General features: G+C 47.3%; 1 non-coding gene across 1 annotated transcript; it reads right to left on the reverse strand.

Annotated features, from left to right (window-relative positions):
• Positions 1-2,517: 2,517 nt before the first annotated feature.
• On the reverse strand, positions 2,518-2,589 carry TRNAQ-UUG (transfer RNA glutamine (anticodon UUG)). Its single transcript has one exon. It is a non-coding gene; the product is annotated as a tRNA-Gln (tRNA).
• Between the last annotated feature and the right edge of the window lie 10,589 nt (positions 2,590-13,178).

Raw genomic sequence — 13,178 nt, forward strand, 5'->3', positions numbered from 1 at the left:
AGACGGTCGAATCAGGGAAGACAGGAAGAACAGATTGGTTTATTACACACTTTGTACAAAGAGGAGGAAGAAGAATAAAAAGCAATGTACAGTGAAGAGGAAGAAGCAGATACACAGGGCACCTTATACAGTCTTATACTTATCCCCTGGACACGGGCCCGTTCACGCTCAGTCGCACTCTCAGACTCACTCACACGGGGTTTGTAGATGGTCGGGTCGAGGGTCCACCGATGGCCTCCACAGCTCGCTCCGGTCCCCGACTCGTACAATGAAGGCGATGAAGATGGTAGGCAAACTCTCCGCATGGCGTTGGCGCGAAGCGGACAATTATATCGGGGAAAGGTAGGCTGGCTAACGGTTACGTTGTGGCTCACGGCCACATATGTAATAGAAGGACCGGCGCTTGATATGCGCTCCCCGCAAGCCCACAGCCAAATTCCCAACAAGCCCTTGCAAACAATCAGGATAGCGGGTCTCTCACAATAGTTCACAATGGCACTTTCCCCAGCGAGTCCTTGTAACCAACAACGCAATGCGCTCCAACCAATTCCTTGTAACCAACAATGCAATGCGCTCCAACCAAGTCCTCAAGTCCTTCAATACCACGTAAGTCCTCCAGAGGGCTTAGCGCGCTGGGTTATATAGCGCTGCTTCAGCCAACCCTCTCGAACCTCTGGCCACACCCTTACCACGCCCTATCAGGCCATCTAACCCGAGCCGTGGTTGGTTGTTGGGGTCTTACCGGCTCCGCCCTTGATGGCTGCTTGACGTGGCCACACCGGCGACCTCACGCTCCGCCCCCTTTTTGGGCCTTACCTCGTGGCATTTGGGCTGGTTCGAGCGAAAGCCCAAGGGCAGCGAACGCTACTGGCAAGCAAGGTGCAACAAACTGCGAGCATCCGAATGCGAGGGGGCAATGGGGTGCAGACTGGATGGGTGCAATGGGGCATGGGGTGCAGACTGGATGGTGTGCAATGGAGTCGATTGGAGGGAGGGCTGCAGAATGAACGGGGCCTACTCTTATTTGTTTTACACAACGCAGATGATAACTATTGGAAATGGCATTATCTCACATATACTAAGAAATAACTAACGTTCTAAGGTGACCTACATGTTGCTCGTGGACTAACTATGGGGGCAGAACCTTTAAACATTTATTAATCAAATATGTACACTTTCAGAACCGCAACAATATGTATACACGTGTGCTGCATGTATTGTTACGTCAGAGGGGGATGGTAGAAATTGCCTTTTTAATGGATAGACAGTTTAGCATAGCATGGAACGTGTTCTGATTTAGACAAGGATTATTTGCATCAAGTAGCTTTACGTGGGGTTAAGAATTGGCTCATTTGATGTGCATTGTCGGAAGGCTGATGCTTCCTAAAATAGTTAGACAGGGGTTAAGGTGAACGATTTCATGAGAATGGCTTGAATATATCAGACCGTTCATTGAGACAAACGGTTGGGGAGCAACAGGTAGCCAATCACATCCGCAAGCTTGCTGTTACCATGCAAGGGCAACCAATGGGAGTGCTCCATTATGTTTGGTTTGGGGTGAGACAAGACACACTCGAGAGGGAGAAAGTGAAAGAACAGACAGAGTGGGATTTTCGGGAAGGAAAGACGAAAGCTCTCTCACTCTGGTGACAGCTCTGTGTTAGCTGCAAGTATTATGCAAACGTGGCTTGGTAAAAGGATGCAAGAACAACTCATGATCGAGCGACTGGACGATGGTGGCTTGGCGCTGAGAGAGACGCTGCTGCATATGACACAGTGGTTGTGTGGGTCTGCGATCTCTGAAATGCTCGGCTTTGAGGAGTTGTTGAAAGAAGCAGTGCTCAGAGGGAGTTGCACGCTTTATGAGCGTGGCCTTCAAAGTCGTTTGCAGAGCATTGGTTGGAGGTTGGAGTAAAATATCTCACATCCTTCGCATACTCTGGTGACAGGGAGCCAACAATGTATTTGAATTCTGTGAACTTGGTAGTTCTGTTTTAGGTGTCGAATTGGGATTTGACTTGTGTAAATCACAGCTGCCGGACATTCGGCCAGAATTGTGGCAGTTTGATTGAAACTGCTGCCACCGATGAAATTGGCTGAGTGTCCGGGAAGTGAATGTCTGGTTGATAGTTCCCAGTGACTGATTGCGTGCTTGCAGCGCCTTGTCCGTGCATTTGGATCACGTCGGGGTTTCCAATTTGGCGTGGAAGAAAAGACATCTGAGCCTTTCGGATTCGGATTCCATTCATTTTTGAACCACAATGGTAAAAACTCTCAAAACCTCAGGCGGGAAACCATGTCAAACCAAAGCTAAAGAGTTTTCAGATGTTAAGAAACCAAAGGGAAAATTATACTGTGACAGCGCATTATCAAATGCCTTCTGAAATTCGACATAAACGACGTCGACCATGCAGTTCCCTCATCCAACAAATTAGAATCTGCTGCAACAAATGTATTGAAGATCTTTCTGCTTCAGGGCGCTCCCATGAATTTGTTAAAGATGACAAAAGAGTAACAAGGTCCCACCGAGATTTGAACTCGGATCACTGGAATCAAAGTCCAGAGTGCTAACCATTACACCATGGGACCACTGATGTTGCTGTTTTCCTCATTCACATTCATCCTTCAAAGATTGCGATCTTCAGTCCCCATGATTTGTGTTGTCGCTCTTGCCGAGACTCGACTTTATTGTGTGAAAAAAAGAAGTAATTTCTTTAAATATTGTGATTGGAATGATATGACTGCATGAATCCGGAAGCAACTGTGTCACCAGTGGCATTGCAAGAGATAACGACGGAACGTCACCAGTTCCAAAGTGAATTCCCGATTGAGAATGAAATATGTTTGAAAAAATATATATATGTTTCCACGTGTCCTGCATGTGTTGTTATGTCAGAGGGGGATGGTCGAAATTGCCTTTTTAATGGATAGACAGTTTAGTATAGCGTGGAACGTGTTCTGATTTAGAAAAGGATTATGTGCATCAAGTAGCGTGACGTGGGGTTAAGAATTGTCTCATTTGATGTGCATTGTTGGAAGGGTGATGCTTCATACAATAGTTAGACAGGGGCTTAGGTATACGATTTCATGAGAATGGCTTGAATATATCAGACCGTTCATGAGACAAACGGTTGGGGAGCAACAGGCAGCGAATCACGTCCGCTAGCTTGCTGTGACCATGCAAGGGCAACCAATGGGAGTGCTCCAATATGTTTGGTTTGGGGTGAGACAAGACACACTCGAGAGGGAGAAAGTGAAAGAACAGAAAGAGTGGGATTTTCGTGAAGGAAAGATGAAAACTCTCTCACTCTGGTGACAGCTCTTTGTTAGCTGCAAGTATTATGCAAACGTGTCTTGGTAAAAGGATGCAAGAACAACTCATGATCGAGCGACTGGACGATGGTGGCTTGGCGCTGAGAGAGACGATGCTGCATTTGACACAGTGGTTGTGTGGGTCTTCGATCTCTGAAATGCTCGGCTTTGAGGAGTTGTTGAAAGCAGCAGTGCTCAGAGGGAGTTGCATGCTTTATGAGCGTGGCCTTCAAAGTCGTTTACAGAGCATTGCTTCGAGGTAGGAGCAAAATATCTCACATCCATCGCATACTCTGGTGACAAGGAGCCAACAATGAATGCTTTGAACTTGGGAGTTCTGTTGGGTGTCGAATTGGGATTTGACTTGTTCAAATCACAGCTGAGGAACATTCGGCCAGAATGGCAATAGCTTGATCAAAACCGTTTGCACCGATGAAATTGGCTGAGCATCTGAAAAGAGAATGTCTGGTTGGTATTTCCCGGTGACTGGTTGCGTGCTTGCAGCGTCTTGTCCGTGCATTGGGATCAATTCATGAGAATGGTTTGTATATATCAGACCATTCATTGAGACAAAAGGGTGGGGAGCAACAGGCAGCCAATCACGTCCGCTATCTTGCTGTTACCATGCAAGGGCAACCAATAGGATTGCTACAATATGTTTGGTTTGGGGTGAGACAAGACACACTCGAGAGGGAGAAAGTGATTTGAACCTCAATGGTAAAAGCTCTCAAAACCCCTGGTGGCAAACAATGTCAAACCAAAGCTAAAAAGGATTCACATGTGAAGAAACCAAAGTGTAAAGTATCTCGACAAACTGCGATCAATTGTCGTACGCGTTTATTCACTCTGCCGATCAAGGCCCGATTCGCAGCAGCGCCATCCGAGGTCTGGCGTAGGGATACAACCCGGTCCCGGTGTAGGGATACAACGGTGAATATTTGCACTGCATACATGACATCCTCCCCTTTAAGTCCAAAATTACCACGAGCAATACGTGCTAGATTTCCAGAATTGACATTTCAAAAGCAACATTTCCAAAACATGTGAAAATATGTGTGCAAACGGTTATGAGAATAATGAAAATACGTGAAAATAGAACATGTGTCAACGTGAAAAAAAAAACATCTTCAAAGATTCAACCGGTCGGGTGCTTTTCTCTCACGCATTGAGCGTCGCGGTGTACCAGTGGATACAGAGTCCGAGGTGATTCCTTTGGTTTGCGGTGTACCAGTGGATACAGAGTCCGAGGTGATTCCTTTGGTCTCCACAAAGGGTGTAGCGTTTGCAGAGGTTTTCGGGGCATCCGAGCCGGCTGGATCGGCCACGACGATCTCCGGCAGTGGCGGGTCGAACTGTTGTCCTGACTGTGACGATGCTGCAGGCTCCATCGACTCACAGTGACGGTAGGTTATGTGGTCCTGATGTCGACGAATTTCGCGGCCGTCCTGCAGGCGAATCACACAGGACAGTGGACCTGGCTTCTCGATGATGTCCCCCGGTAGCCACGTCGCACCTGCACCAAAATTTCGGGCAAACACTGGATCTCCAATGTTGATACATCGACTGTTGGACGTCTTATCGTGCACCAACTTTTGATTAAGCTGGCTCTGATAAACATGTGATGATATGTCTGGTTTGAGATTTTCAAGTGTCGATCTCAAGTGTCGTTTCATCAATAACTCAGACGGAGCTGCACCGGTTGTTGATTGTGGCGTGATACGGTATTTGAACAGGAGATGAGACAGCTTTGTTTCCAGGGTTCCCTCCTGAAGTTTCTGCAATCCGGATTTGATGATTCCTACAGATCGTTCGGCCAAGCCATTTGAAGCCTGGTGATGTGGGCTGACAAACTTATGTTTGATGCCGTTCTGACGTGTGAACTTGGCAAACTCGGTACTGGAAAAACACGAACCGTTATCACTTATCACTCACGATCATCCTGGGCAGACCATGAGTGGCGAAACAGCGTCTGAGTCTTTCGATGACAATGGCTGACGTAGTACCACGCGTCACATAGGCATCAATCCATTTTGTGTGCGCGTCCGTAATTCTTAGAATCATGCTGCCGTTAATACGCCCGGCATAATCGCGATGTAGCCGATGCCACGGTTCGCTGGGCCATTCCCAGGGATGCAGTGGCGCTTTCGCAGGTGTATTCCGGGTGCTCTGGCAGGGGTAACAATGTCGAACATGATGTTCGATATCAGCATCAAGATTCGGCCACCACACATAGTTTCTGGCGAGTGACTTCATCTTCACAATCCCGGGGTGACAGTCATGGATTTCATCCATGACCCTGGAACGCAGATTTTTCTGGATCACGACACGACATCCCCAGAGTAGGCAACCATTTTCCACGCTGAGTTCGTTTTTACGTGCTTTAAAAGCCGCAAAATCTGGGTCACCCTCAGGTAGCAAATGCCATCCAAGCTGTACAGCCTGGACAGTTCTGGACAGAACGGGGTCTCGTCGAGTATGAGTGCGGATCTGGCCGGAATCGACAGCACAATCTTCCAGATGATCCATCAGTGCGATAATGGATCCTGGTGTAGGCGAATCATCAACGGATTCTGGAAGGGGTAACCGACTCATGGCATCTGCATTTGTGATAGACAAACCGGGCTTATAACATATGGTGTAGTCATAAGCAGCGAGAAACAGGGACCAGCGGATGATCCTGGGCGGTAGTGTGTCAGATGTCGCCTTAGTTGGACCAAACAGACTGATCAGCGGCTTGTGATCAGTGTGAATCGTGAAATGATGTCCAAGAAGGTACTGGCGAAATTTGCCGACACCGAAAACGATTCCCAATCCTTCCTTGTCAAGTTGGGAATAGTTTTTCTCTGCCGGGACAACGTTCTGGATGCAAATGCAACCGGTCTTTCCGTACCGTCAGGCATCACGTGTGATAATACACTCCCCACTCCATACCGACAGGCATCGCATGTCAGCACAAGATCCTTCTCTGGATCAAAATGAACGAGAACATTGGACGATTTGAGCAGATCCTTAGAGGTCTGGAATGCTGATTGTTCAGTAAACCCCCAGCTCCAGGAGACTCCTTTCCTCAAAAGCCGATAAAGGGGGCCCAAAACGTCGGTCACATTCGGGATGTAATGACCATAGAACTGAAGCAAACCGAGGTATGACTTCAATTCGGTCACATCTCGTGGAGCAGGAGCATCCTTGATAGCTCGGACTTTCTCATCTGTCGGGTGTAGACCCTCGGCATCAATCGTATGACCCAGGTACGTGACTGATGGCACCATAAACTTGCACTTGTCTCGACGCAAACGTAGGCCGGAGTCCGAAATCTTCTTCAGAACTCTCTCCAGGTTCTGTAGATGTTCCGCGTCCGTACGACCAGTAACCAGAATATCATCCTGGTAACAAACGACGTTGCGTTCGGCGGCAAACAAACTGTCCATGACACGCTGATAAATTCCAGGTGCAGATTTCACTCCAAAACTAAGTCCGTGGTACCTGTACAACCCACGATGCGTGTTGATGGTAAGATACTGTTTCAAATTCTTGTCCAAGCAGAGCTGTAGGTAGGCGGATTTGAGATCGAGTTTCGTAAATACTAGAGTAGCTCATGGTGGTTGAGTATGCACTTTATTGTACAGACCTAAACTCTTCAGGAATCCACTAATTGAAGGTCCAGGAACAATATTTGGTTGGTAACACATTTGCCACTGACGGCGAAATAGCTGAAATGGCCACACCCCTTTTTGGGCCACGCCCCCTTTTTGCCGTGACTGTATCTACAGAACCGTTGGACCTAGGAGGTTGCCCGACCACTCAAAATTTGCGCAATGGCCACATTATGGGGGGTCAGTAATACATTTTCATATCCAAAAGTCAATGGTTTTTAAGATAATTGCCAAAAACCGATTTCAACATGTTACGAACTACAATATTATTCGTAATTGTTCCTGTTCCTGTACCTATTGTTCAATTACTTGATTCCTGAAGAGTCTAGACTAGACTAGAGTCTAGACTAGAGTCTAGACTAGAATTTAGTCTAGAGTCTAGACTAGAGTCTAGACATGGCTAGAAATTCCGGTCATGGGTGTTTTGTCGTTGAGCCTGCAATCCAGCTGTTGAAGCCAGATCAGTTTGGTAACATATTCCTTGGAATGGGACCTTTTCACATGGAGAAGATTGTCATCGCTTGCCTTGGGAAGTTTTTAGGCTGTATCGGTATTGATCTGGCTTTGATTGAGACTGAAGCCTTTGGCAAGCTCGTTGTAGAGAATAGTGTCATGACTGGAGGTCACTATTGCAAAGGCAAGGAGGGAATGAGTCTTGTATCAGAGGTGATGACAGTTCTTATGTTTGAGAAGTTTCAACCTGACCAGGACAGTACTAGTTGTGAATTAGACCAGCAAATAGAGACCATGGAAACCAAGATGCAGCAGGCTTTAGATAGTGACCATACAGAGTTCAGAGAGATTTGGGAAGAAAGCAAGATCTTACATGCAGACTTGAAGAAGTATTTCACCGAATGGAAAGAAACGGCCTGTAATGAGAATGTGAGGTACTGGAGCTTGTTTCTGGATGAGCTGTATCCTATCCTGAGAGATCTTACACACTCTATTCGGCAAGGTGATTGGCATCTTTTCGTTTCAGCTGTGCGGAGGTGCATGCCTTTGTTCTTCGGGTTTGGCCGGACAAACTATAGCAGATGGGGTACGCTGTTCCTTGAAGATTGCCTGGACCTACAAAGGAAGTTCCCGGGTATCTACAGATGCTTTACAGATGGTGGATGGGTGATGTACCACACTACCCGACAAGGCAGTGCAGTAGGATTTGACATGGCACTCGAGAAGTGTTACAATAAACCCGCCAAGGTTGCTGGAGGTATCATTGGGATGACCAGACAGAAAGAAGCAGTAGCCTTATGGAATCTCCTAAAGCATGAGAAAGATCTTCATGTGGCACAGCTGCTGGAATGGTGCAACTTGGGAGACAAAGATGACAGTGAGCTGAGCCTACACCATGAGTTCAATCCAAGTTCTACGAAGATTGGCCATGTTCGTGCAAAGGCCCTTCTGGATTACATAAAATCCATCAACAATCCGTTCGACGCTGGAATCAGACTTCAGAACATCTCTACTGGAGCTGACATTCCCCAGGAGGTTGTCGACGGATTACTTGAATGCCTGGAAATTGGTGAGAAGAGTTATGAAGAGTTTGTTGAGACCAGATTTCAGGATAAGGAGAAGCACCTACATGATACAATCCCTACCAACCGCAAGACTGTTTTCGTGAAACGTACTTCTACTCCGTTCACAGCGAAGAAATCGATGGCGAAAAAGGATGCAGCGGAAACGGTTAGGTACATTGACTATGCTAGAGAAAGAGGGTACAGCATGCTAGAACTCCTGAAGTATGAATTGACCAGCACATCCCAGTTCCTCACCACTGAATGTAAAGATGGCATCAAATTGAAGAAGCCCGATAAAGCCTCCTTAGCCAGGGAACTTGTCAGTCGCCTTCCACAGGAGACGAGGAATGTAAAGAGTGACGCTCAGATGACAATAGTGGACTTCATGGCACTTGTGCGTAAACTACCGATGAAAAAGATGGGCCTTCACACATTCGGGGAATTGGCTGAGAGTCTTTCCAACAGGATTCTTGCTACAGGCTCCGTGTCCACAAGAATAGACATTATTTTTGATGTTTATCAAAAATCATCAATCAAGCAAATGGAACGGGCACAGCGAAGTTCCTCAGAACAAATCACAATCACCATTGGGTCTGACAATCAGAAACTCCCTGTCGATCTTGATATGTTCTGGAGCTCAATGTTGAACAAAGTTCGGTTGCAGGAGTATGTCTTCAAGTGGATGCTGCAGAATGTCGAGTCGGACAAGGAAATATTCTTTGGAGGAGTATATGGGGGTGAATGCAGGAAACTGTTAGCTGGCACTGAAACACAGATCGCAGAGCTCTCAAGCAACCAAGAAGAAGCCGACGACAGAATCATGTTCCATATTAATGATGGTGTTGTGAAACACGGGGTTCAATCAGTCTTGGTCGACTCGCCTGACACAGATGTCTTTGTCAACCTCATCTTCCACTTCAACACAACCTGGCAACTACAAAAGCTGTACGTGAAGCTTGGTAACCGGAAAACAAAGAAAACTGTACCAGTCCACATGTTGGTTGATCAACTGGACAACGGTTTGGTGTCGTGTCTCCCAGCCATTCATGCTCTCAGCGGTTGCGACAGTACCAGCAAGGTGGGTCCAAAGCTGTCTGGCCTGAAAGCATCCATCGATCTCTCCCTACTGGAAGGGTTTGGTGTAGAAGAACTGTCACCACAGATAACAAGCAATGCTGAAAAGTTCCTTGTGTCTGGATTAAAGAAGACCGACTGTTCCACTTTCGATGAATATCGATGGGAGCAGTACCACAACTCCAAGAAAGAACTGGACTTCAACCAGCTTGTGTGCTGTTCATCAACGCTACGAGAACACATAAAGCGAGCATTTCTTCAGTGTAAGATGTGGTTGCAAGCCCCAACTCCTGCCGTCACCAAACCAGATCCACTCCAGTATGGGTATGAAGCAACGGACGTTGGCATAACACCAGTGATACTGCCAGTATCGTGCAGGCCCGATGACCTGCCTCCTCCATGCAAATGCCCAAGAGCATGTATGAGTACCAAAACGTGCACTTGCAGAGACAGGAACATTAAATGTGTCACGTTTTGTGGCTGTAGTAAAGGCGAAAAGTGTAGAAATCCAAATAAGTAAATTCCAAAATAGGATGATGCAAAAGGTATAAGTGTCATATAATGTTGTGGCCTTGGTGGTATCATACAATTGTAGTTCGTAACATGTTGAAATCGGTTTTTGGCAATTATCTTAAAAACCATTGACTTTTGGATATGAAAATGTATTACTGACTCCCCATAATGTGGCCATTGCGCAAATTTTGAGTGGTCGGGCAACCTCCTAGGTCCAACGGTTCTGTAGATACAGTCACGGCAAAAAAGGGGGCATGGCCCAAAAAGGGGTATGGCCATTTCAGCTATTTCGCCGTCAGTGGCAAATGTGTTACCAACCAAATATTGTTCCTGGACCTTCAATTAGTGGATTCCTGAAGAGTTTAGGTCTGTACAATAAAGTGCATACTCAACCACCATGAGCTACTAGAGTAAAAAGTCTTGCCTCCCGTGAGACGAGCATAGAGGTCTTCGATCCTCGGGATTGGATATTTATCCAATGAAGAACACCTGTTCACGGTCATTTTATAATCTCCACATATGCGGATGGACTGGTCCGATTTTATGACCGGATCGATGGGCGCCGCCCATTCGGCATACTGGATTTGCTCGATGATCCCCAGATTTTCAAGATGATCCCATCCTCGTCGCCATGTAAAGTATCTCGACAAACTGCGATCAATTGTCGTACGCGTTTATTCACTCTGCCGATCAAGGCCAGATTCGCAGCAGCGCCATCCGAGGTCTTGCACCAGCGCCATCCGAGGATTGGATATTTATCCAATGAAGAACACCTGTTCACGGTCATTTTATAATCTCCACATATGCGGATGGACTGGTCCGATTTTATGACCGGAACGATGGGCGCCGCCCATTCGGCATACTGGATTTGCTCGATGATCCCCAGATTTTCAAGATGATCCAGTTCCTTGTCAATCCGCTCACGCAGGGCGAAAGGGACTGGGCGAGCCCTGCAAAATATAGGATTGGCATCCCGGTCAACCCTGAGTTTAGCCGTATGTCCTTTCAAGGTTCCAAGCTCATCCTTGAAGACATCCGGGTACGTATCCAGCACATTTTTGAGTGTGTATGCTGCGGTAGGAGAAACGTTGGCTGCCCGGAGTTGATGAATGCTTTCCCACTTCAGTCGAATTATGCTCAACCAGTTCCTGCCGAGTAAGGAAGGGCCCTTTCCAGGAATGACGATCAGGGGTAGGTGAAACTCACGATTATCGTAGCCCACCGTGATGTCACATGTACCGCAGGGAACAATCTTCTCACCTGTATAGGTGGAGAGACCATAGGTAGTAGGTTTCAGATGGGGTCGGTCAGCATCACTCCACAGGTTTGTTAAAACAGCATGGCTGATGAGCGAGACGGCCGCACCAGTGTCGACCTCCATTTGCAATGGTCGATTGTTGACGACAACATTGGCAAGAAGAGGGTCCCGCCAATGGTGAGAATCAATATGAAGCAGGTCATACGATTCTGAGTTGTCGGAAACAGAGCTCACCTGGTCAAGCTCGGGTTCCTCCGAACCGATAAACTGATAAACCGATTTGCGAGTGATGCAAGCTGGAGCAATATGGCCAGTTTTCGAACAGAAATGGCAGGTGGCATCTTTGAACCGATACGTCTCCGGAGGGTGCTTTCCGCTGCACCGAAAACAGTTGTTGTGGGTTTGAGACTGCACTGGCTTCTGACGAGGAGCCTTGTTCCAACGTTTTGGCTGAACATGATCCAACCGATTCACAGCAGGGCTGGTACCAGACGAGCGAGTGGCACCGATGCTTGTAGCGTTGCGTTCAGCACTTTCCATGGAAATGGCGGTGTCTCTGGCATTTTGGAACGTCAGTCTTCTCTCAGCAAGCAGGCGTCTACGAGTGCGGTCATCGGACATGCCAACCACCAGCAAATCACGAAGCATGTCATCGATCGTGTCCCCAAACTCACACAGATGTGACAGTTTTTTGAGGTGTGCAATGAAGTCTGCGATCGACTGACCTTGCTGCTGTCTGCACATGTAAAAATTAAACCGACACAGGATGACTGAAGGAGATGGGTTGCAATGTTCCTTCAAAGCGGCCTTGAGCTCTGCATACGTGAGCTCCTGGATTGCCCGAGGCCGAATCAGGTTTTTAACAAGTGTGAACGTCTCACCTCCGCAAACGGACAGGAAGACGGCCTTCATCCGGCCTTCGGTCGCGATGCCGTTCGCCTCGAAGTAGAAAGACAACCGCTCAGAATACGTGTCAAAATCCCCCTCATGAGGGTCGAATTCATCGATATGGCCGAAAGATGTCATGGTCTAGATGTTTATCCTCGTCGCCATGTAAAGTATCTCGACAAACTGCGATCAATTGTCGTACGCGTTTATTCACTCTGCCGATCAAGGCCCGATTCGCAGCAGCGCCATCCGAGGTCTGGCGTAGGGATACAACCCGGTCCCGGTGTAGGGATACAACGGTGAATATTTGCACTGCATACATGACACAAAGGGAGAATGATGCGGCGACATTGTGGCATCAAATGCCTTCTGAAAATCGAAAAACATGGGGGCAATACCACTGGTGCTCACCTGGTAGAATAAACAGGATACTACGCTGAGTAAAGGTACTTTAAACCAATTTGTATGGTTTCTAGAAGACAGGGAAGCATGTAGAATCATACTAACATAATCATGAGACTTCAAAACAAACAAACAAAAAAGTACCTATTTTGTGGGGCAACCCCTATTCCCCCTCCCCACCTCCCATCTGGTAAAACTCCTCAGATCCCAATTTTTCTCACTGGCGTGTCTCGGCGCGCTCCGCTCACCTCAACACACATCGTTTCAGAGGGATAGGCATCTTTGACCATTTCGGTGTCTTTTGGGTCTTTTGTGTCTTCATGGTGTTTTGGGTCTTCAGGGCCATTTGCATCTTCATGGTATTTTGGATCCTCTGGGCCATTAAGGGTATTTTGGGTCTTTGGGGTGTTTTGGGTCTTTGTGGTCTTCGGGGTGTTTTAGGTCTTCGGGGTGATTTGGGTCATCGGGGTGTTTTGGGTCTTCGGGGTATTTTGGGTCTTCAGTGTGTTTTGGATTTTTGGGTATTCAGGGTCTTTTTGAGCATTAGGGCTTTGAAGGGTA

This window comes from Myxine glutinosa, chromosome 7 (genome assembly GCF_964187855.1).
Source record: "Myxine glutinosa chromosome 7, kmMyxGlut1.1, whole genome shotgun sequence".
Taxonomy (NCBI): Eukaryota; Metazoa; Chordata; class Myxini; order Myxiniformes; family Myxinidae; genus Myxine; species Myxine glutinosa.